The sequence below is a fragment of the Triticum aestivum genome, chromosome 6A (genome assembly GCF_018294505.1).
Source record: "Triticum aestivum cultivar Chinese Spring chromosome 6A, IWGSC CS RefSeq v2.1, whole genome shotgun sequence".
Taxonomy (NCBI): domain Eukaryota; kingdom Viridiplantae; phylum Streptophyta; class Magnoliopsida; order Poales; family Poaceae; genus Triticum; species Triticum aestivum.
This window is the reverse complement of record NC_057809.1, coordinates 517201703-517227466: the sequence shown is the minus strand read 5'-3', so window position 1 is coordinate 517227466 and position 25764 is coordinate 517201703.

Here is a 25764-nt window from a genome sequence, read left to right as displayed (position 1 = left end):
AGATTCAGATTATATTCTCTGTCTTTTTGGTATATTCATAAAACTTGAGAAACTAAAATACTAACACAAGCTGACATCAATGACAACAGAAGTAAAAGGACATGAATGTAACATGACAAGGACACATATATAACTATCAAACATGAACAGAGGGAAGAAACAAGGTTGTAGGACAGAATATATGTATCATATCAAAGACACACACATATGTATATAAATCGCACACATTTATCTCACAAGAACTTGAACTAATACGTGGACTACAAAACTGAATATATTTCTATAGAAAAGGGAACACACTGTGACAACACATACATGAACTGGAATTAAAATACAAAGGGTGAACATGCATAAGTTCTAACACAACACTAATTACCAAGACAAAATGTTAGACATCCTTTGTCTCGAAAGAAAAGAAATCCACTATTCAGAACATAGAATTCATGACATAATATTTAACAAGTACGAACTGAACAAACTAATTGGTTGCAAACACTTATCAAAATCTGAACCTTACAAGTCCTACACCACTCCTATTACAGAAAATTCAGAGTACAGTAGCAAGAGAAGGGAGAGATTCAAAGATTAATTCCCAGTCATTCTTCAGGCTTGCAGCTGTAGATGGTGTAGGTGATGGAGAAGATCAGCAGGGGCGAGTTGGAGAAGGAGAGGTACAACAGTAGAGGGCAGAGCAGCAGCGAGGTAGGGAGAAGAAAGAGCAGCAGGCTGGGGTTTAGAGAAGATTAGGAGCATCAACTAGAGGCAAAGGAAGAAGAGAGCAGCGACGGGAGAAGAAGGAAACAACAACATGATGAGGGGAGTTGTAGCAGCGTGAGAGATCAGCAAGGGGGCGCGGTAGAAGAAGAGCGGCAACAAAGGGATTGAAGGAGGAGGAGAGAGGTGGAGGAGCAGCGAGGGGAAGAAGAAGGGCAGCAGCGAGGCAGGGGAGGAAGAAGGCAGTGGCAGAAGGCAAGGTCGCGCGGGGCACCAGACCCCTGGTCTAGTAGGGCGCGCGAGCGATGGTGGTGAATGGGTGGCGCTGATGGATGGTGCAGCGGCGCGAGGTGGTGATGGATTGGATGGATGGTGGTATATGGAGGTGCTGGTGGACGGAGGGCGCGGTGGAGCGGTGGCGCGCCCCACACCGGCCTGGCTGTGGCGGCGGCCGAAGGTGGAGAAGGAGACGAGAGGGAGATGTGCCAGGCCCCATTGGATCCCTCCAGCGCCTAGGGATTTTGTTCCCCTCCTCTTATCTGCACTTTATGATTTGGCCATCTTACTTCTCTTCTTTCTTCACAAGAAGATCCTCCTACTTCTTTAGCTTGCCCCTGGTAACTTCTTTTCTTCTCGCACAAGTCCATTCTTCCTCCTCCTCTTCATTCTCTTAGCCACTAGTCTGGATCTTGAAGTTTATAGTGCCTTTGCGCACTTTTCTGCAAAAGAAACACAATGACTAGTAAATGATTCATTATATGATTTTCATGCAAATATTCAACTAAACTTAGGAAGAATAGATGGGCATAACCCAATGAATGGTATAATTGTATGCCAAAATTATATATATGAAATGTGCATATCAAGTTCCCCCACACTTAAATCTTTACTTGTCCTCAAGTAAAGGCAAATGACAAGAGCTAGATGGTGAACAGTGAGCTGACTAGAGAATGTCCCAGTAAAGTAGATCTCCAAACATCGCATGCTTTGGACTTAGCTAGTGAAAATCAATGGTTAAGAGTGCTACAAAGCAATAGGATACTAGTAGACTCGATCATTTTCAACTTTTACAATGATGCAAGAAGATTAGCAGGTTCAAATGCTGATTATGCCAAAGGTTCCTAAAGAGAGCATGATCTTGAGAACAAAAGGAACTTGAATTAAATCTTGTGATCAAATCACTTATTTACTGAAATAAAGCAATGATTATTATTATTAGTCTCACCATAGGAACATACCACCGATCCCGAGAACATGGTATACACCTGGCTCGACCAATTATTGGTATTTTTTTAGTTTGTCTCCCCAAAGGAACATACCACCGATCCCGAGAACATGGTATACACCTGGTTCGACAATTACATTTTTTTAATATAATTAACTCATATCCGATCCAACCAGATTTCACAAGCCACCGATCCAGGGAACATGACATGCTACTGTTAGGTAGATCAGATAATTATACACTATAAGATATGCCTATTTTAATGAACAAACACAAGAATCATCACTCAACCAGGTCTGGTTCACATGCTACCGATCCAGAGAACATATCATGCTAATCCATAGTGGTAAGTGATTGCTCTGAATGGGAACACATTAGGCACAAACTCAGCATCTGACACTTAATGATCTAGGTGTATCGAGGTAAAAGCAAAAAATGATTAAGTTTTCTAGTGTACTAGGGATTTGAGCACTCAAAACTAATAGTTCTCACTAATTTTAGCAAAGCACGCAATATGTAGATCACTAGTTTACATGGCATTCAACAATCGGTTCGCATATTCTCATCAAGCACCATATGTCAAATAAAATTCGGTGGGGCAACATTTAAGAAATGGCTTAATAAGCAACCCAAATAACATTTGATTTCAGCATGTATCAATGGATGATATACTCGGAATGGGTCATGAAACAGCTCACCGGGCTTTGATGATGTAGCACTCTCTTGATCATTCTCTAAGCTGCAGCTCTTCTCCTTTTGCTTCCTCATGGATGGTCCAGCTTCACTCTTCTTCGTGTGTGCCCCCTTGCTTCTCCTCATCCCCATGCTCTGAGTCCACCAGGGTCCCAAGGAATGTCACCTCGAACCTGGTCAACATGTATTGATTCGTGCACAAGCAAAAACCTGAAAAGGCACTCAACCAAAGAGACAATGCAAGTGGTAGGGATAATACCCTCCAAATCATCAATCGAATATCCAATTACATAAGCATAGCTATAAAGCACATGTTTAGGATGGTAGAAATCAGCAAGGTCGACACTAACATGAGGATGAAATTTATCATTAAGCTCAAGACTAGTATGGGAATAATATGTTTCATTAAGCATAGGACTAGCATAAGGAAAATAAGTGTCATCATCGGGAATGAGAGCAATGCCACCAAAAGTGTATGTATGATCATGTCCAAGCAAATAATTTTTCAAATCTAGCTTAATTGATGGTATAACGCAATGCAAAGTAACAACAAAGATCTCATAAGGAAGCATGTCATCAAGAGGATTGGATAAACCTGCTAAATCACGCTCCTATATGACGATGGGCAAATGCATTTCCGGTTCTTCATCTTCAATCACATCAACTTGTTTTGCTTCTTCAAGAGTAATAGACGATGAGTCTTCAACTTGATCACTTTGTTGTTCGAGCTCTGGATCATGTTGTTCCTTGTCTTCAAGTATTTCTTCTTCAATCTGAGGTCTTTCTTCCTCTGGACTCTTACTATCTTGCTCAGCTGGATGTGACGGTATTGGAACCTCACATGTATCAAGGGGAATCTTGGCAACACTCAGCTCAAGGAGGGAGGAGATAGTACTGCCAGCGTTGATGTTCTTCTCAATCTTCCTTACTTCTTCCACTAGCTCTTTTCCACTCTTGATCTTCTTCATTTCCTCTAGTATCACCGGCCTCATTGGATCATCTTCAGCACTCCAAGTGAACTCGAGACTAAGCAATGTGAGCTTGTCTATATCATCAAAATCATCTTGTGTGGGCACTTGTGTTGAAGGTGTTGGTTGACCAAATGGAGGACCATTTAACTCCACTGGCAACATCTCCTGGTGTTGAGGTATATGAGTAGGAGGTGAATAGCATTGTTGTTGCTCTCATCATTGTACCTAAATCCCTGCATTGGATAACTAGAGGCAAACGATGAGATCTCAGGGTTGTTGCTCCTATATGACATATTCGGGTTTTTAGGCCACCCATGTGAGTAATTGCTTTGGTATGAGCTATGCTCTTGAGCGAAGCTCATGCCAAAACAATTTGGAGGGTGAGAGTAACCATGCTGACATTCAGCGGGCGAATGGCCCTGAAATCCACAAATATGGCAGGTAGGAGCAACATAAGGATAGCCTCTAGAATAAGGATCATAAGAGCTAGGCCTATCCTCAAAAACTATTTCTCGCTGCTGAGCTAAATCATCTAATCGATGGGAAATCTTACTTATCAAGTCTTGAATACTTTCCGTGCTGTTTGTAGTGTTGCTCGCAAAAGCATGATGATCTAAATAGTAAGCCATATCTGAGAAGATGCAATAACCTACAGAATGACCAAGCAAAGAAAGAGAAAATAACTTGAACAAGGGTTAGGGGTTAGAGATATATCACATATATATAGCACAAAGGGAAAAACAAGAAAAACCTAGTCTATAGCCTAACACGGTCGCACGACTCTAGTCCCCGGCAACGGCGCCAAAATGATCAGGTGTAATATAGCAGGGTTTTTGCGCCCAAACTACGGATGTGTCATGTTCTCCACAGGGACTAGGTGACAGTGACTATGCTCAGCTAAAGCTAGGCTAGACAATTTAAGTGACGAATACAGGGAAAATAAACCTAAAGTATCTAAGATCGTTTCGGAAAATCGACGACAAAGTAAATGAAAATAAGCAAAGGGAGATTCAGATTATATTCTCTGTCTTTTTGGTATATTCATAAAACTTGAGAAACTAAAATACTAACACAAGCTGACATCAATGACAACAGAAGTAAAAGGACATGAATGTAACATGACAAGGACACATATATAACTATCAAACATGAACAGAGGGAAGAAACAAGGTTGTAGGATAGAATATATGTATCATATCAAAGACACACACATATGTATATAAATCACACACATTTATCTCACAAGAACTTGAACTAATACATCGACTACAAAACTGAATATATTTCTACAGAAAAGGGAACACACTGTGACAACACATACATGAACTGGAATTAAAATACAAAGGGTGAACACGCATAAGTTCTAGCAGAACACTAATTACCAAGACAAAATGTTAGACATCACTTTGTTTCGAAAGAAAAGAAATCCACTATTCAGAACATAGAATTCATGACATGATATTTAACAAGTATGAACTGAACAAACTAATTGGTTTCAAACACTTATCAAAATCTGAACCTTACAAGTCCTACACCACTCCTATTACAGAAAATTTAGAGTACAGTAGCAAGAGAAGGGAGAGATTCAAAGATTAATTCCCAGTCAATCTTCAGGCTTGCAGCTGTAGATGGTGTAGGTGATGGAGAAGATCAGCAGGGGGCGAGTTGGAGAAGGAGAGGTACAATAGCAAAGGGCAGAGCAGCAGCGAGGTAGGGAGAAGAAAGAGCAGCAGGCTGGGGTTTAGAGAAGATTAGGAGCATCAACTAGAGGCAAAGGAAGAAGAGAGCAGCGACAGGAGAAGAAGGAAACAACAACATGATGAGGGGAGGAGTAGCAGCGTGAGAGATCAGCAAGGGGGCGCGGTAGAAGAAGAGCGGAAACAAAGGGATTGAAGGAGGAGGAGAGAGGTGGAGGAGCAGCGAGGGGAAGAAGAAGGGCAGCAGTGAGGCAGGGGAGGAAGAAGGCAGTGGCAGAAGGCAAGGTCGCGCGGGGCACCAGACCCCTGGTCTGGTAGGGCGCGCGAGCGATGGTGGTGAAGGGGTGGCGCTGATGGATGGTGCAGCGGCGCAAGGTGGTGATGGATTGGATGGATGGTGGTATATGGAGGTGCTGGTGGACGGAGGGCGCGGTGGAGCGGTGGCGCGCCCCACGTCAGCCTGGCTGTGGCGGCGGCCGAAGGTGGAGAAGGAGACGAGAGGGGAGATGTGCCAGGCCCCATTGGATCCCTCCAGCGCCTAGGGATTTTGTTCCCCTCCTCTCATCTGCACTTTGTGATTTGGCCATCTTACTTCTCTTCTTTCTTCACAAGAAGATCCTCCTACTTCTTTAGCTTGCCCCTGGTAACTTCTTTTCTTCTCGCACAAGTCCATTCTTCCTCCTCCTCTTCATTCTCTTAGCCACTAGTCCGGATCTTGAAGTTTATAGTGCCTTTGCGCACTTTTCTGCAAAAGAAACACAATGACTAGTAAATGATTCATTATATGATTTTCATACAAATATTCAACTAAACTTAGGAAGAATAGATGGGCATAACCCAATGAATGGTATAATTGTATGCCAAAATTATATATATGAAATGTGCATATCAGTAGGGCCTGCCGCAGTGTCGTCCAAATCTTCATGTTCATCAGTACCGCGCGATGAAGAATATGAGCTGGCCACCAGAGAAGGAACCTTGACCTTCTTGAATTTCTTCGATGGAGATGCAGACCAGTCAAAATCTTCATTAAGACCCATGTTCTTCAGATCTTCTTCACCATACAGATGTGACAGGATTGCCCAGGTGCGACCGAAGACTTGATGGAGGTAGTAGTGGTTTTTCTTCACTGCATTGTGTGTGGCAGTCATGTTGTGAAGAAGTGAACCAAACTGATGCTTAACCCATTTGAGATTTCGATCCACCTTCTGGTGAAGACTAAGCAAAAGTTCACGGTCAGTCATCACACGCGGAGCAGTGGCTTGAGGAGTGGACTTAGGTGCATTGGCAGAGTCATGTGTGGCAGAGTCATCATTGGTGGAATAAGATGCAGCTTTGCGAAACTGACCATCCAATGGACGAATGCCTTCATCAATTACAGCTGGTGCCTTGCCCTTTCCGTCAACTGAGGAATATGTCTGTTTGAGGACTTCAATTGAGGGCAAGTAGCTGAGATGATTCTGGAAATCAGCTTTGTAGTTGAGTGAAGACCTTGTCCTGAGGAATCTCATGATCCAAGGTGCATAAGGATTCAGCTCAAATGGAGACAGTGCAACATTTGCCATAGTCCTCATGAAGAAATCGTGATAATTGACAGGAATGCCATGAACGATGTTGAATACCAGATTCTTCATGATGCCAACAATTTCCTCATCAGATGAGTCGTGGCCTTTGATAGGACTGATTGTCCTCGTAAGAATACGATAGACAGTTCTGGGCACGTACAACAATTCCTTCACGAGGAATTTGGTTCTTGGTGCTTGACCTGGCTTCAAAGGTTTCATCAGCACCTGCATGTAATGATGTGTGAGCTCAGGTTCACTGTAGATGCAACGAGCTTCTTCAAGGGGAGGACTGAGTGGTAGAGCACGAAGCAATTCAGAGGCTGGTGCAGTGTAGTGAGTGTTTTCAGACATCCAGTCCAGCACCCATGAATTCACATCTTCAGCATCTCTGGTGATGTGCAGGGTTGCATAGAATTGAATAATCAGTTCTTCATTCCAATCGTAGATGTCAGAGCAAAAGTTGAGCAGCCCAGCGTCGTGAAGAACACTAAGGACTGGTGCGAAGCACGGCAGAGATTCCATATCCACGTGAGGAATATGCTCATGGTAGAAAATCTTCTCCTTGTTGAACAGCACTAAGGAATAGAAATTGGCATGACTAGCAGTCCAGAAACGCCTCTTCCTAATGCGAGCAGAGTCATATGGGTTGTAATCTTCGAAGAATACGTGCTCGTCGAAAAAATCATCAGCCTTGAACTTTTGCTTGCGTGAGAATGGATCCTTTGGCTTCGGCAGAGGAGTGTCAGTGAGTTGCATCACGACCTCAGGAATCTCAATCGCAGGTTCTTCAGGCTGAGGAATTTCTGGTTCCTCCTCAGTGGCAGTCTGCGTCATTGGTTGTTCAGCAGCAGCAGTTTCTTCAGCGCTAGTGGCTGGAATTTCCTCATGGACAGATGCAGTGGGATGAGTTTCTTCAGAGCCCATGTGAACAGTTTGTGTGGGGGACTGAGGAATTTGTTGTAGAGGAGTGAACATTGGAGAGTTTGGATGCTGACTTTCCCAGAATTCATCACTAATTACGGGTGTGGAGCAGCCAATGTCCACATCATCATCTTCCATTTCTTCAATGCCAGCCTCTTCAGCTGTGAACTGAGGCATAGGCGAGGAGATGAGAGGTCTTGAAAGGATCGCATCCACTTCAATTTCTTCATCCAACGCTTCAGACGAAGTAGCAGAAGGAGTTTCTTCATCAGATCCGCTGGGGATCACATATTCTTCATCAAAAGGAACAAGGTCCTTTGATGGCCTGGTTGAGATGGGAACAGCATCAATCGGATGTGCAAATGAACTTGTCATAGGCTTCATTTTCTTCGGAGCTGAAGAATCTGAAGCAGCTGATGCTTTCCTTTTCTTCACTGCAGCACGCTCTGCAGCCTTGGTCTTCTTCACATCCGACGCAGATGGAAGGATTGGAGTTGAAGTTGGTGCAGGAGCAGCTGAGGAATCTGGTTGATTTTCTTCAGGCACGACTGATGCAGTTGCCCTGAGTTCTTCAGTTTCTTCAGGAACACCACTAGTGGGTGCCCTGGCAATTTCTTCAGCGGCTGGAATGCAGTCATCAGCCCTGGAACTCACATTATCTTCAGCAGCCTGATTGTCATCAGCGGTGCTAGCATTTTCTTTAGTAGGCTGAGCAGATGCTGCAGCCTGAGGAATTTCCTGTTGCGTTGGGGCTGCAACATTGGAAGTGAAGTTATCTGCAAGTTTCACAAAACGAACCTTGGCTCCAAGCCAATCAGCGCGATATGCTTCAAAGTCATCACTGAGTTTCTTAATCTCAATCTGAGTAGTGACAAGTTCTTCAGTTGTCATAGAGACAACGTTTTTCTTCAGATAGTGCTCTTTCTTGTACTGCGCTTTCTTGATCTGCCTGGCCTTCTCAAATTTCCACTTTTCTTCTTGAATGAAGTGGGTCAGCATGTGACTTTTGCCAGGAGTCAGCTTGAAGTCAGGCAAGGGAGTGTTGGGGTTCTTGTGCCAATCATCAATGTAGTCGAGGATCAGCTTGGGATCCAAAAGCAGTGGCACCTCTGATCCTTTGGATCTAGCGGCCCTGACTTGCCTGTCTCTGATGATTTCTGCAAGTTCATCATCATCAGCTTCGTCTTCATCAGACGACACTTGGAAAGCGACTTGCTTCTTTTGAGGACTTGGGCGTGGTCCTCGTCCAGCAGTGGCATTTGTCTTCAGTAGTGAGGGGGCAACTGAGAAACTTGGTGCAACTGAGGAACTAGCTGAGACACCTGAGGCAATGGAGATGCCGGTAGTCCTTTGGCACGAAGCGAGATGCACAGGTGTTGAGGATTTGGTCAGAACAGCTGAAGGCTTTGGCGGAGGAGCTGAGGACTTTGGAGGAATAGGAGCAACATGAGGAATTGACCGTGAGGGTTTTGATGATTCTGGCCGTGAGGGCATTGCTGATGAAGCACTTGGCTTGCGCGCAGGCTTCTTTGACATAGCCTTCTTTGCCTTGACAGCAAAGGCCTCAGCAGAGGCAGCAGCAGCAGCAGAGTCTTCATTAAATTTCCTCACTGCTTCTCTGGCTTTCTTAGCCAGCTTGGCTTGGCGCTTGGCCCATTCATTAGGATAGTCCTCACCGCGCTTGAGGCTGGTGGGATCAGCGATTTGGCCAGGTGCCAATGGTGCTCTTGGGCATGGAGGATTGAGTGCGAATTTCTTCATATACTTAGGAGTGACATATATGTACTCCCTCCATTCTCTTGCCCATCTCCTCTCTATCTTCTGAATGCGTACTTTGCGCTCATTCTTGGTTTCCTCAGTAGGTGTGCAGTACCCAGCATATATGTCATCAAGGATCTCAAACGTTGTATTTACCTCAGGCCTCTTTCCTCTCTTCTGTGTCCTTTTACCATCAGCCATTTTCTTTAGTTGAGGAATTTGAACAATCGAATTCTCTGAAGAAGTATGCAACTTTTCTTCGAGGAATGCTGCAAATGAGTTAAGTTGATGAGAACCTAGTGATTCAGCAGCTGACATGTGTACCTGTGAACAGAGTATAGTTGCGAGGAATTTGGAGAGGTCATATGCGTTCTCAGAAGGTTTTTCAAAATGAGCAGGTTTGAGGAATTTGACCAGATGAGTCTTGAAGATTTTCACTAAGCGTTCTTTGTCTTAGGTTCCAGAGTTGTATAGATCGATGATCCACACAATTGAGGAATCTTGAAGAAAAATGATGCTTAGAGAAACGAATCAAGAACAGATGACTTGTGAGGTGTTCAGTGTGTGAAGATACGAAGAAAAACACTTTTGAAGATTTTGTAGATAATCATTCGAATCAACGAGGGAAGTAAAAAGTTTTATTTACCCTGGATGAAGAACACGACGAACTGGAGTGAGGAGATGTGAAGTTCGTCTGTGCAGATCTTCCACGCCCTAACTTGGCGGAGGAAGACGGCTACGGCGGCGGCGGAGTGAAGATGTCCGCGGTCGGCGACGAGGTCGAGGCAGTGAAGCTCTTCCTCACCGGCGGTGACGAAGTAGCGGCGGTGCTAGGGTTTGAGAAGCTCGAGCTGGAGAGAGAGGTCGAGCGGAGTAAAAGAAGTGAGGAAGGGAAGGAGGGACATTTATAGCCACGATGAAAAACTGCTCGCCCGAAGAAATTGGACGAACGTGCCCCTGACCCTTCTCATTCGCATGATATGTGTCACCCACGTAGTGAGAGGTGGAGATCGTGTTAGATCGTGGGTGAGCAGATAAGTGTATCGTGGGATGCGGAACGGTTTGAGCGGCAAGACCGAAAATTTCGATAAGATAGGTTTAAAGTTCCGTTTGCAATTTCTTCAGCTGACAAGGACACATTGAAGATTTTGAATGAGTTTCAAATAGAACGCACAGGAAGAATTTGTGAACAAATTGGGTTGAGTATAGCATAGAGGGGAAGGGTCCGATCACATTCACTTAGCAGAAAACCAACTTGAAGAAATAGCAATAAGTGAATGCTGTAGAGGACATAAACTCATATATATATATATAGCCAATGAAGAAAAATGTCGGAGCCAGTGAAGACTATGCAAAGTTGAAGAATATGAATAATTTGAGGGATTTCAACTTTTGGTGGTGGCGTGACCCACCGTATAAGAATGATGATTTCAGACATCGCGTACAATTATTGTAGGGTTCTGAGAATTGAATTCTTCGTTAATTTCTTCACACTAAGAGTGTTATTCTTCATTGATTGAAGAAAAACGTTTCTTCATGTGTTGCACATCTAAGTCATCAATTTTGCATAAGTGTTAGGATGAGTGTCCTTTTTAAAGAACATTCGAAGATTCTATGATATTTAGCTCACACCGCAACTTGCTAAATCTCTTCTCATCCAAGGGCTTTGTGAAGATATCGGCTAGCTGTTCTTCAGTCTTCACATGCTCAATAGAAATGTCGCCCTTCAACACATGATCACGAAGAAAATGATGACGAATCTGAATGTGCTTTGTCTTCGAGTGCTGAACTGGGTTTTGAGCAATTTTAATGGCACTCTCATTGTCACAGAAGAGAGGTACAGTCTTCATGTCGACACCGTAGTCCTTGAGAGTTTGCTTTATCCATAGCAATTGGGCATAGCAAGAACCAGCGGCAATGTACTCAGCTTCAGCAGTAGATAGTGATACACAGTTCTGTTTCTTCGAGGACCAACAGACCAAAGATCGTCCGAGGAAATGACATATACCAGATGTTGACTTGCGATCCACACGATCACCAGCATAGTCAGAGTCAGAATATCCAACAAGATCAAAAGCCGAGCCCTTGGGGTACCATAATTCAAGTGTTGGTGTGTGAGCTAGATATCGAAGAATATGCTTCACAGCCTTATGGTGTGATTCCTTCGGTGCAGCTTGAAATCGGGCACACATGCAAACACTAAGCATTATATCTGGCCTAGATGCACATAAGTATAATAAGGAACCTATCATGGAGCGGTATACCTTATGATCGAAGTCAATACCATTTTCATCAGTGCACAGATGGCCATTTGTGGGCATAGGAATTTTGGCGCCTTTTCAATCTTGCATGCCGAATTTCCTCAGTACATCCTTGAGGTATTTCTCCTGAGATATGAATATGCCATTGTGTTGTTGACGAATTTGAAGACCTAAGAAGAATTTCAACTCTCCCATCCTAGACATTTGATATTCTTCACTCATCATATAGGAAAATTCATCACTATAACGTTGGTCAGTACAGCCAAAGATACTATCATCAACATATACTTGGCACACAAACAATTCACCATCATAAGATTTAGTGAAAAGAGTGTTGGGGAATGTAGTAATTTCAAAATTTTCCTACGCACACGCAAGATCATGGTGATGCATAGCAACGAGAGGGGAGAGTGTGATCTACGTACCCTTGTAGACCGACAGCGGAAGCGTTAGCACAACGCGGTTGATGTAGTCGTACGTCTTCACGGCCCGACCGATCAAGCACCGAAACTACGGCACCTCCGAGTTTTAGCACACGTTCAGCTCGATGACGATCCCCGGACTCCGATCCAGCGAAGTGTCGGGGTAGAGTTCTGTCAGCACGACGGCGTGGTGACGATCTTGATGTACTACCATCGCAGGGCTTCGCCTAAGCACCGCTACAATATTATCGAGGATTATGGTGGAAGGGGGCACCGCACACGGCTAAGAATATGATCACGTGGATAAACTTGTGTGTCTAGAGGTGCCCCCTTGCCCCTGTATATAAAGGAGCAAGGGGGGAGGAGGCCGGCCCTAGGGGGCGCGCCAGGGGAGTAGGATTCCTACTCCTAGTTGGAGTAGGTTTCCTCCTTTCCTAGTCCAACTAGGAGAAGGGGGGAAAGGGGGAAGAGGGGAAGGAAGGGAGAGAGGGGCCGCGCCCCAAACCCCTTGTCCAATTCGGACTGGGCTTGGGAGGGGCGCGCGCCACCTCCTGGTCCTTCCCACTAAGGCCCATTAAGGCCCATTGCTTCTTCCTCGTATTCCCGCCCGAATCACTCGGAACCTTTCTGATGTCCGAATATAGTCGTCCAATATATCGATCTTTACGTCTTGACCATTTCGAGACTCCTCGTCATGTCCCCGATCTCATCCGGGACTCCGAACTCCTTCAGTACATCAAAACTTATAAACTCATAATATAACTATCATCGAAACCTTAAGTGTGCGGACCCTACGGGTTCGAGAACAATGTAGACATGATCGAGACATGTCTCCGGTCAATAACCAATAGCGGAACCTGGATGCTCATATTGGCTCCCACATATTCTACGAAGATCTTTATCGGTCAGACCGCATAACAACATACGGTGTTCCCTTTGTCATCGGTATGTTACTTGCCCGAGATTCGATCGTCGGCATCTCAATACCTAGTTCAATGTCGTTACCGGCAAGTCTCTTTACTCATTCCGTAATACATCATCTCGCAACCAACTCATTAGTTGCAATGCTTGCAAGGCTTGAGTGATGTGCATTATCGAGAGGGCCCAGAGATACCTCTCCGACAATCGGAGTGACAAATCCTAATCTCGAAATACGCCAACCCAACAAGTACCTTCGGAGACACTTGTAGAGCACCTTTATAATCACCCAGTTACGTTGTGACGTTTGGTAGCACACAAAGTATTCCTCCAGTAAACAGGAGTTGCATAATCTCATAGTCATAGGAACATGTATAAGTCATGAAGAAAGCAATAGCAACAAACTAAACGATCAAGTGCTATGCTAATGGAATGGGTCAAGTCAATCACATCATTCTCCTAATGATGTGATCCCGTTAATCAAATGACAACTCATATCTATGGTTAGGAAACATAACCATCTTTGATCAACGAGCTAGTCAAGTAGAGGCATACTAGTGACACTCTGTTTGTCTATGTATTCACACATGTATTACGTTTCCGGTTAATACAATTCTAGCATGAATAATAAACATTTATCATGATATAAGGAAATAAATAATAACTTTATTATTGCCTGTAGGGCATATTTCCTTCAGTCTCCCACTTGCACTAGAGTTAATAATCTAGTTCACATCGCCATGTGATTTAATACCAATAGTTCACATCACCATGTGATTAACACCCATAGTTCACATAGACATGTGACCAACACCCAAAGGGTTTACTAGAGTCAATAATCTAGTTCACATCGCTATGTGATTAACACCCAAAGAGTACTAAGGTGTGATCATGTTTAGCTTGTGAGAGAAGTTTAGTCAACGGGTCTGCCACATTCAGTTCCGTAAGTATTTTGCAAATTTCTATGTCAACAATGCTCTGCACAGAGCTACTCTATCTAATTGCTCCCACTTTCAATATGTATCCAGATTGATATTTAGAGTCATCTGGATCAGTGTCAAAATTTGCATCGACGTAACCCTTTACGACGAACCTTTTGTCACTTCCATAATCGAGAAACATATCCTTATTCCACTAAGGATAATTTTGACCAATGTCCAGTGATCTACTCCTAGATCACTATTGTACTCCTTTTCCAAACTCAGGGCAGGGTATACAATAGGTCTGGTACATAGCATGGCATACTTTATAGAACCTATGGCTGAGGCGTAGGGAATGACTTTCATTCTCTCCCTATCTTCTGTCGTGGTCGGGTTTTGAGTTTTACTCAACTTCACACCTTGTAACACAGGCAAGAACTCCTTCTTTGACTGTTCCATTTTGAACTACTTCAATATCTTGTCAAGGTATGTACTCATTGAAAAACTTATCAAGCGTCTTGATCTATCTCTATAGATCTTGATGCTCAATATGTAAGCAGCTTCACCGAGGTCTTTCTTTGAAAAACTCCTTTCAAACATTCCTTTATGCTTTGCAGAATAATTCTACATTATCTTCGATCAACAATATGTCATTCACATATACTTATCAGAAATGTTGTAATGCTCCCACTCACTTTCTTGTAAATACAGGCTTCACCGCAAGTCTGTATAAAACTATATGCTTTGATCAACTTATCAAAGCGTATATTCCAACTCCGAGATGCTTGCACCAGTCCATAGATGGATCGCTGGAGCTTGCATATTTTGTTAGTACCTTTAGGATTGACAAAACCTTCTGGTTGCATCATATACAACTCTTATTTAATAAATCCATTAAGGAATGCAGTTTTGTGTATCCACTTGCCAGATTTCATAAAATGCGGTAATTGCTAACATGATTCGGACAGACTTAAGCATAGATACGAGTGAGAAACTCTCATCGTAGTCAACACCTTGAACTTGTCGAAAACTTTTTTTGACAATTCTAGCTTGGTAGATAGTGACACTACTATCAGCGTCCGTCTTCCTCTTGAAGATCCATTTAATATCAATGGCTCGCTGATCAATGGGCAAGTCAATCAAAGTCAATACTTTGTTCTCATACATGGATCTCATCTCAGATTTCATGGCCTCAAGCCATTTCGCGGAATCTAGGCTCATCACCGCTTCCTCATAGTTCATAGGCTCGTCATGGTCAAGTAACATGACCTCTAGAACAGGATTACCGTACCACTTTGGTGCGGATATTACTCTGGTTTACCTACGAGGTTCGGTAGTAACTTGATCTGAAGTTACATGATCATCATCATTAGCTTCCTCACTAATTGGTGTAGTAGTCACAGGAACAGATTTCTGTGATGAACTACTTTCCAATAAGGGAGCAGGTACAGTTACCTCATCAAATTCTACTTTCCTCCCACTCACTTCTTTCGAGAGAAACTCCTTCTCTAGAAAGGATCCATTCTCAGCAACGAATATCTTGCCTTCGGATCTGTGATAGAAGGTGTACCCAACATTTTCTTTTGGGTATCCTATGAAGACACACTTCTCCGATTTGGGTTTGAGCTTATCAGGTTGAAACTTTTTCACATAAGCATTGCAACCTCAAACTTTAAGAAACGACAGCTTAGGTTTCTTGCCAAACCATAGTTCATACGGTGTCGTCTCAACGGATTTAGATGGTGACTTAGATGGTGCCCTTTTAAACGTGAATGCAGCTGTCTTTAATGCATAACCCCAAAACGATGTTGGTAAATCTGTAAGAAACATCATAGATTGCACTATATCCAATAAAGTACGGTTATGACATTCGGACACACCATTATGCTGTGGTGTTCCAGGTGGCACGAATTTGTGAAACTATTCCACATAGTTTTAATTGAAGACCAAACTCGTAACTCAAATATTTGTCTCTGCGATCAGATCGTAGAAACCATATTTTTCTTTTTACGATGATTTTCCACTTCACTCTGAAATTCTTTGAATTTTTCAAATGTTTCAGACTTATGTTTCATCAAGTAGATATACCCATATCTACTCAAATCATATGTGAAGGTCAGAAAATAACGATACCCGCCACGAGCTTCAACACTCATCGGCTCGCATACATCAATATGTATTATTTCCAGTAAGTCCGTTGCTCGCTCCATTGTTCCGGAGAATGGAGTCTTTAGTCATCTTGCCCATAAGGCATGGTTCGCAAGCACCAAGTGATTCATAATCAAGTGATTCCAAAATCCCATCACCATGGAGTTTCTTCATGCGCTTTAACCAATATGACCTAAACAGCAATGCCACAAATAAGTTGCACTATCATTATTAACTTCGCATCTTTTGGTTTCAATATTATGAATATGTGTATCACTACGATCGAGATCCAATGAACTATTTTCGTTGGGTGTGTAACCATATAAGGTTTTATTCATGTAAACAGAACAACAATTTATTCTCTTACTTAAATGAATAACTGTATTACAATAAACATGATCAAATCATATTCATGCTCAACGCAAACACCAAATAACACTTATTTAGGTTCAACATTAATCCCGAAAGTATAGGGAGTGTGCGATGATGATCATATCAATCTTGGAACCACTTCCAACACACATCGTCATTTCACCCTTAACTAGTCTCTGTTTATTCTGCAACTCCCGTTTCGAGTTACTAATCTTACAAACTGAACTAGTATCAAATACTGAGGGGTTGCTATAAACACTAGTAAAGTACACATCAATAACATGTATATCAAATATACTTATGTTCATTTTTTCATCCTTCTTATCCGCCAATCACTTGGGGTAGTTCCGCTTCCAGTGACCAATCCCTTTGCACTAGAAGCACTTAGTCTCAGGCTTAGGACCAGACTTGGGCTTCTTCACTTGAGCAGCAACTTGCTTGTTGTTCTTCTTGAAGTTCCCCTTCTTCCCTCTGCCCTTTTCTTGAAACTAGTGGTCTTGTCTACCATAAACACTTGATGTTTTTCTCAATTTCTACCTTCCTCAATTTCAGCATTACGAAGAGCTTGGGAAACGTTTCCGTTATCCCTTGCATATCATAGTTCATCACGAAGTTCTACTAACTTGGTGATGGTGACTAGAGAATTCTGTCAATCACTATTTTATCTGGAAGATTAACTCCCACTTGATTCAAGCAATTGTAGTACCCAGACAATCTGAGCACATGCTCACTAGTTGAGCGATTCTCCTCCATCTTTTAGCTATAGAACTTGTTGGAGACTTCATATCTCTCAACTCAGGTATTTTCTTGAAATATTAACTTCAACTCCTAGAACATCTCATATGGTCCATGACGTTCAAAACGTCTTTGAAGTCCCGATTCTAAGCCGTTAAGCATGGTGCACTAAACTATCAAGTAGTCATCATATTGAGCTAGCCAAACGTTCATAACGTCTACATATGCTCCTGCAATAGGTCTGTCACCTAGCGGTGCATCAAGGACATAATTCTTCTGTGCAGCAATGAGGATAAACCTCAGATCATGGATCCAATCCGCATCATTGCTACTAACATCTTTCAACACAATTTTCTCTAGGAACATATCAAAATAAACATATGAAAGCAACAACGCGAGGTATTGATCTACAATATAGATATGCTAATACTACCAGGACTAAGTTCATGATAAATTAAAGTTCAATTAATCATATTACTTAAGAACTCCCACTTAGACAGACATCCCTCTAATCTTCTAAGTGATCACGTGATCCATATCAACTAAACCATGTCCGATCATCACGTGAGATGGAGTAGTTTCAATGGTGAACATCACTATGTTGATCATATCTACTATATGATTCACGCTCGACCTTTCGGTCTCCGTGTTCCGAGGCCATATCTGTTATATGCTAGGCTCGTCAAGTTTAACCTGAGTATTCCGCGTGTGCAACTGTTTTGCACCCGTTGTATTTGAACGTAGAGCCTATCACACCCGATCATCACGTGGTGTCTTAGCACGAAGAACTTTCACAATGGTGCATACTCAAGGAGAACACTTGTCCCTTGATAATTAGTGAGAGATCATCTTATAAAGCTACCGTCGAACTAAGCAAAATAAGATGTATAAAAGATAAACATCACATGCAATCAAAATATGTGACATGATATGGCCATCATCATCTTGTGCTTTTGATATCCATCTCCAAAGCATCGTCATGATCTCCATCGTCACCAGCATGACACCATGATCTCCATCATCTTGATCTATATTAATGTGTCATTACATGGTTGTCTCGCCAACAATTGCTCTTGCAACTATTGCTATCACATAGCGATAAAGTAAAGCAATTATTTGGCGCTTGCATCTTATGCAATAGAGAGACAACCATAAGGCTTTTGCCTGTTGCCGATAACTTCAACAAAACATGATCATCTCATACAACAACTTATATCTCATCATGTCTTGACCATATCACATCACAACATGCCCTGCAAAAACAAGTTAGACGTCCTCTACTTTGTTGTTGCAAGTTTTACGTGGCTGCTACGGGCTGAGCAAGAACCATTCTTACCTATGCATCAAAACCACAACGGTAGTTTGTCAAGTTGGTGCTGTTTTAACCTTCGCAAGGACCGGGCGTAGCCACACTCGGTTCAACTAAAGTTGGAGAAACTGACACCCGCTAGTCACCTGTGTGCAAAGCACGTCGGTAGAACCAGTCTCGCGTACGAGTACGCGTAATGTCGGTCCGGGCCGCTTCATCCAACAATACCGCCGAACCAAAGTATGACATGCTAGTAAGCACTATGACTTATATCGCCTACAACTCACTTGTGTTCTACTCGTGCACAACATCAACGCATAAAACCTAGGCTCGGATGCCACTGTTGGGGAACGTAGTAATTTCAAAATTTTCCTACGCACACGCAAGATCATGGTGATGCATATCAACGAGAGGGGAGAGTGTGATCTACGTACCCTTGTAGACCGATAGCGGAAGTGTTAGCACAAGGCGGTTGATGTAGTCGTACGTCTTCACGGCCCGGCCGATCAAGCACCGAAATTACAGCACCTGCGAGTTTTAGCACACATTTAGCTCGATGACGATCCCCGGACTCCGATCCAGCAAAGTGTCGGGGTAGAGTTCCATCAGCACGACGGCGTGGTGATGATCTTGATGTACTACCGTCGCAGGGCTTCGCCTAAGCACCGCTACAATATTATCGAGGATTATGGTGGAAGGGGGCACCGCACACGGCTAAGAATATGATCACGTGGATCAACTTGTGTGTCTAGAGGTGCCCCCTTGCCCCCGTATATAAAGGAGCAAGGGGGAAGGAGGCCAGCCCTAGGGGGGCGTGCCAGGGGAGTAGGATTCCTACTCCTAGTTGGAGTAGGTTTCCTCCTTTCCTAGTCCAACTAGGAGAAGGGGGGAAAGGGGGGAAGAGGGGAAGGAAGGGAGAGAGGCGCCGCGCCCCAAACCCCTTGTGCAATTCGGACTGGGCTTGGGAGGGGCGCGCGCCACCTCCTGGTCCTTCCCACTAAGGCCCATTGCTTCTTCCTCGTATTCCCGTAACTCTCCGGTACTCCGAAAAATACCCGAATCACTCAGAACCTTTCCGATGTCCGAATATAGTCGTCCAATATATCGATCTTTATATCTCGACCATTTCGAGACTCCTCGTCATGTCCCCGATCTCATCCGGGACTCCGAACTCCTTCGGTACATCAAAACTTATAAACTCATAATATAACTATCATCGAAACCTTAAGTGTGCGGACCCTACGGGTTCGAGAACAATGTAGACATGACCGAGACATGTCTCCGGTCAATAACCAATAGCGGAACCTAGATGCTCATATTGTCTCCCACATATTCTACGAAGATCTTTATCGGTCAGACCGCATAACAACATACGGTGTTCCCTTTGTCATCGGTATGTTACTTGCCCGAGATTCGATCGTCGGCATCTCAATACCTAGTTCAATCTCGTTACCAGCAAGTCTCTTTACTCGTTCCGTAATATATCATCTCGCAACCAACTCATTAGTTGCAATGCTTGCAAGGCTTGAGTGATGTGCATTACCGAGAGGGCCCAGAGATACCTCTCCGACAATCGGAGTGACAAATCCTAATCTCGAAATACGCCAACCCAACAAGTACCTTCGGAGACACCTATAGAGCACCTTTATAATCACCCAGTTACGTTGTGACGTTTGGTAGCATACAAAGTGTTCCTCCAGCAAACGGGAGTTACATAATCTCATAGTCATAGGAACATGTATAAGTCATGAAGAAAGCAATAGCAACATACTAAACGATCAAGTGCTATGCTAACGGAATGGGTCAAGTCAATCACATCATTCTCCTAATGATGTGATCCCGTTAATCAAATGACAACTCATGTCTATGGTTAGGAAACATAACCTCTTTGATCAACGAGCTAGTCAAGTAGAGGCATACTAGTGACACTATGTTTGTCTATGTATTCACACATGTATTATGTTTCTGGTTAATACAATTCTAGCATGAATAATAAACATTTATCATGATATAAGGAAATAAATAATAACTTTATTATTGCCTCTAGGGCATATTTCCTTCAAAGAGTAGGGTCGAGTGAACCGGGTTTGAAGCCTTTCTTGATGAAGAGTTCCTTCAAGGTATCATACCAAGCCCGTGGGGCCTGCTTGAGGCCATAGAGGGCCTTGTTGAGTCTGAAGACTTTGTTAGGATTCTTTGGATCTTCGAAACCTAGGGGTTGAGCAACATACACTTCTTCCTCAAGCTTACCATTGAGGAATGCACTTTTCACATCCATTTGATATAGAGTGATATCATGATGGTTAGCATAAGCAAGTAATATGCGAATAGCTTCAAGTCTAGCAACAGGTGCAAAAGTTTCATCGAAATCAATTCCTTCAACCTGTGTGTAGCCTTGAGCTACAAGTCGTGCCTTATTCCTCACCACAAGGCCATTTTCATCTTGTTTATTGCGGTAGATCCACTTTGTGCCGATGATATTGTGCTTGCGAGGATCTGGATGTTTGACCAGTTCCCAGACATTGTTGAGCTCGGACTGATGTAATTCTTCTTGCATGGCCTGAATTCACTCAGGCTCCAAAAATGCTTCATCTACCTTAGTGGGATCTGTAATAGAGACAAAAGCATACTACCCACAAAAGTTAGACAAATGTGAAGCTTTTGAGCGTGTGAGAGGACCTGACGCTTTGATGTCATTGATGATCTTTTCAACTTGCACTTCTTTTGCAATGCGAGGATGAGCTGGTTGTCGTTCAAGAGTTTGATCAGTGTTTTCTTCAGCACCATTTTCTTCAGCATTTTCTTCAGGTGCATTAGCTCGACGTTCTTCATGTTCTGGAATGAATTCTTCAGCAGATTCTTCAGTAGGAATGACATCCTCAGTAGCCTTGAACTTGATAGTTTCCTCAGGTGCTGGTTCATCTATCACAGTAGGTAGGTGCTCTCTTTGCGAGCCATTAGTTTCATCAAACCGCACATCTACAGTTTCAACAACTTTGTGAAGAACGTTGTTGAAGACTCTGTAGGTGTGCGAGTCCTCTCCGTAACCAAGCATAAAACCTTCATGTGCTTTTGGTGCAAATTTTGAGTTGTGATGAGGATCTCTAATCCAACATTTAGCACCGAAGACTTTGAAATAACTTACATTGGGTTTCTTATCAGTGAGGAGTTCATAGGCAGTCTTTTTGAAGAATTTGTGAAGATATACTCTGTTGATGATGTGGCACGCCGTATCAATTGCCTCAGTCCAGAAATGACGAGGCGTTTTGTATTCATCAAGCATAGTGCGAGCCATCTCAGCAAGAGTCCTGTTCTTGCGCTCCATGACGCCGTTCTGCTGAGGAGTGTAAGGAGCAGATAACTCATGAGTGATACCAAGTTCATCAAGATAGTCATCGAGACCAGAATTCTTGAACTTAGTGCCATTGTCACTTCTGATATGCTTGATCTTCACACCAAAGTTGGTTGAAGCCCTCGAGGAAAATCGTTTGAAGACTTCCTGCACTTCATGTTTGTAAGTAACAAGGTGTACCCATGTGTAACGAGAATAATCATCAACAATAACGAAGCCATATTGAGATGCTTCATTTGAAATAGCAGAATAATGATTAGGACCAAAGAGATCCATGTGAAGCAATTCAAATGGGCGAGTGGTGGTCATGATAGTCTTCGCTGGATGCTTGGCCTTGGTCATCTTCCCGGCGTCACAGGCTCCGCATAGGTGATCCTTAAGGAATTTAACATTCTCGATGCCAATGACATGCTTCTTCTTCGCAAGTGTAACACCCTCGATGCGACTATAGCTCCCACGTGTTGAGGCACGACTTAGAGACATAATCGCATTGAAGGCATATGTCGCAAGTTAGGCAATCTTCACAACATCCCATGTAATATAATGATAAAAGGGGAGATAACATAGTTGGCTTACACTCGCCACGTCAATCAAGTACATAAATAACATTACATCATTCAAACACTCATGGCCCGACTACGGCGCCAAAATAAAGAAACCCAACATGCGACACGGTCCCAATCACCCCCAACTGGGCACCACTATTGATCATCGGGAAAGGAAACGTAGAATCGTTGAGAGTCTTCGTCGAACTCCCACTTGAGCTCATACGCGTCACCTGGAGCAGAATCATCAGGCCCTACATCTGGTGTAATAGTAATCTATGAGCCACAGGGACTCAGCAATCTCGCACCCTCGCGATCAAGACTATTCAAGCTTATAGGTATGGCAAGGTAAAAATATGAGTGGAGCTGCAGCAAGCGACTAGCAAGTATGGTGGCTAACTTATCCGCAAAAGAGAGCGAGAAGAGGAGGCAAAGCACGAGCGAGAAACTAGAGAGCAACCTGCGCAAACATTACTCCAACATCGTGTCCACTTCCCGGACTCCGCCGAGAAGAGACCATCACGGAACACACACGGTTGATTCATTTTAATTAAATTAAGGTTCAAGTTATCTACAACCGGACATTAACAAATTCCCATCTGCCCATAACCGCGGGCACGGCTTTTGAAACTTCAATCCCTGTAGGGGAGTCCCAACTTAGCCCATGACAAGCTCTCACGGTCAACGAAGGAATAGACCTCCTCCCAAGATGTTCCAATCAGACTCGGTATCTCGGTAACTCAAGACACTTCGACAGGTTAAAACAAGACCAGCAACACTGCCCGAATGTGCCAACAAATCCCGATAGGAGCTGCACATATCTCTTTCTCAGGGCACACTCAGATGAGCAAGACGTCGGGTAGGCCAGCCCAGAGTTGCCCTTGGTAGCCCCGTACATCGCTCTGTTGGACCAACACTCAGAGGAGCACTGGCCCGGGGGGGTTAAAATAAGATGACCCTTGAGTCTACAGAACCCAAGGGAAAGAAAAGGCTAGGTGGCGAATGGTAAGACCAATGTTGGGCATTGCTGGAAAAGCTTTAATCAAGGCGAACTATCAAGGGGTTCCCATTATAACCCAACCGCGTAAGGAACGCAAAATCCGGGAACATAACACCGATATGACGGAAACTAGGGCGGCAAGAGTGGAACAAAACACTAGGCGAGAGGCCGAGCTTTCCACCCTTTACCAAGTATATAGATGCATTAAGATAACATGGCAATATAATGATATCCCAACAAGTAAATAAAAGATGTTCCAACAAGGAACGGCCTCCAATCTTCACTTGCAACTAGCAACGCTATAAGAGGGGCTGCGCAAAGCGGTAACATAGCCAATCAACGGTTTGCTAGGACAATGGTGGGTTAGAGGTTCAACATGGCAATTTAGGAGGCTTTCAAGCAAGTGGTAGGCATCGTAGCAATGGCATAGCAAAAGAGCGAGTAAACTAGCATAGCAAAGATAGTAGTGATTTCAAGGGTATGATCATCTTGCCTGCGCAGTTGTCAGAATTGACTGGATCCTCACAAGCAAACTCAACGGGCTCCTCGATAGCAAACTCGTCTCCCGGCTCTACCCAAACAAGACAAATAAGCAACAAGGACACAATCAACCACGTGCAAGGATCAAGCGATATGATGCAATGATGATATGCTATACGGGATGCGATGCGGGATGCAAAATGCAAGATATGACAAGAAATGCATGAACCTGGCCTCAACATGGAATTCCAAGTGTGCCACTGGAAAGATGAGATTAAATCGCTTGAAAACGATATAAAGAACGCCGGAATCGGAGTTACGGTTTCGAAATGGCAAGCGATTCAAAATTGACACCGGTCTGCGATTTACAGCAAGTAGGCATATAAATGCAATGAGATGAACATGCTACAGCCACCAAACATGACAACAAAATACATGGCAGGGATGCACACAAGATGCTTAACAAAAGTCTAGCACTGAGCTACGGCCAAATCATCCATTATGAGGTTCAAACAAGCATGGCAAAAACGCAAATGCAAAACAGATCTCAGACTTAGTGAAATTAACACTTGTCTGAAATTTCAGATCATGAAGCCCTCTTCGGAGCAACAAAACAACATGCTACAGGACCTGAACATGACAAAGAAAGACATGGCATGGAGCTACTCAACAATCTTAACAAAAGTCCCTTAGTGACCTTGAGCCAAAAGGGATCACAAAATATACTAACAAGCACACGAACATAGCAAAAACACAATCAGTTTTCAGACTTAGTGAAAACTGGGACATGCTGAAATATAACTCACGAAGGCATGTTTACGAGCTCGATGCACTCACCACGGTGCAAGTCATGGCAAGACAAGCATACATCTCTTAAGAAGGCACAAAATACAAGGTAGACATGGCAAAAAAATGGCATAGCTTGCACGGATCAACGACAATAACATCGGCAAAATCGCAAACAAGTTGACGATCTGCCCAGATTCGCAACGAAGCAAAAGTAGAGCTCGAATGACTCAAGCTAGGGTGCTCCATAATTTCAAACAAAGATATGGATGGATAGAGCACTATAAGGTTAACAAAACTCCCTTACTGATCATCCTCAAAAGAGGCACGGATCACTAGGAAATAGCATGAATATATGGCATCGTGAGCTAAATAATCCCAGACTTAGTGAAAACTAAAGTCCCAGAAAACAGATTTACCGGGTGCCTCACTTTGCAAGCTTGCACAAGTCACCACACACATAACAAAAATGCATGGGTTGCACCTCTGGAAAGAAGACAAAATCCTTAACAAAACATCTATAGGACTCATGGGCATATCATGCATACAATAATCATGGCAAAAATAACAAAAGTCTAATATGAACTAGCAGATCTGACAAATAACTCACGAAGCCTCCTTCTAACGGCATTTCGAGCATCAAGATTAACTCAAATGAAAATGATGCAATGGAATGAAATGATGTACCCGTCGAGGCGAACATTTGGATATACTATATGTCCAAAACGGAGCTACGGATGCGGAGATACAGCCAGTCAAAGTAGGCATAAAAAATTAAGGTTCGGAGGGAAAAAGTCAACCGAGGAGTAAATCTCAGATCTGGATCGGGCGCAGTTCCCGAGGATCGCCGGAGTCGTGCACTGTTCACCGCCGGAGTGTGGAAGTCGAGGTCGCCGACCGGGGACGGCGGTGGTGGTCGGCGGAGCGGGGCCCAGCCGGAGTTGGGCGGTGTCGGCAGCGGTGGCGCTCGAG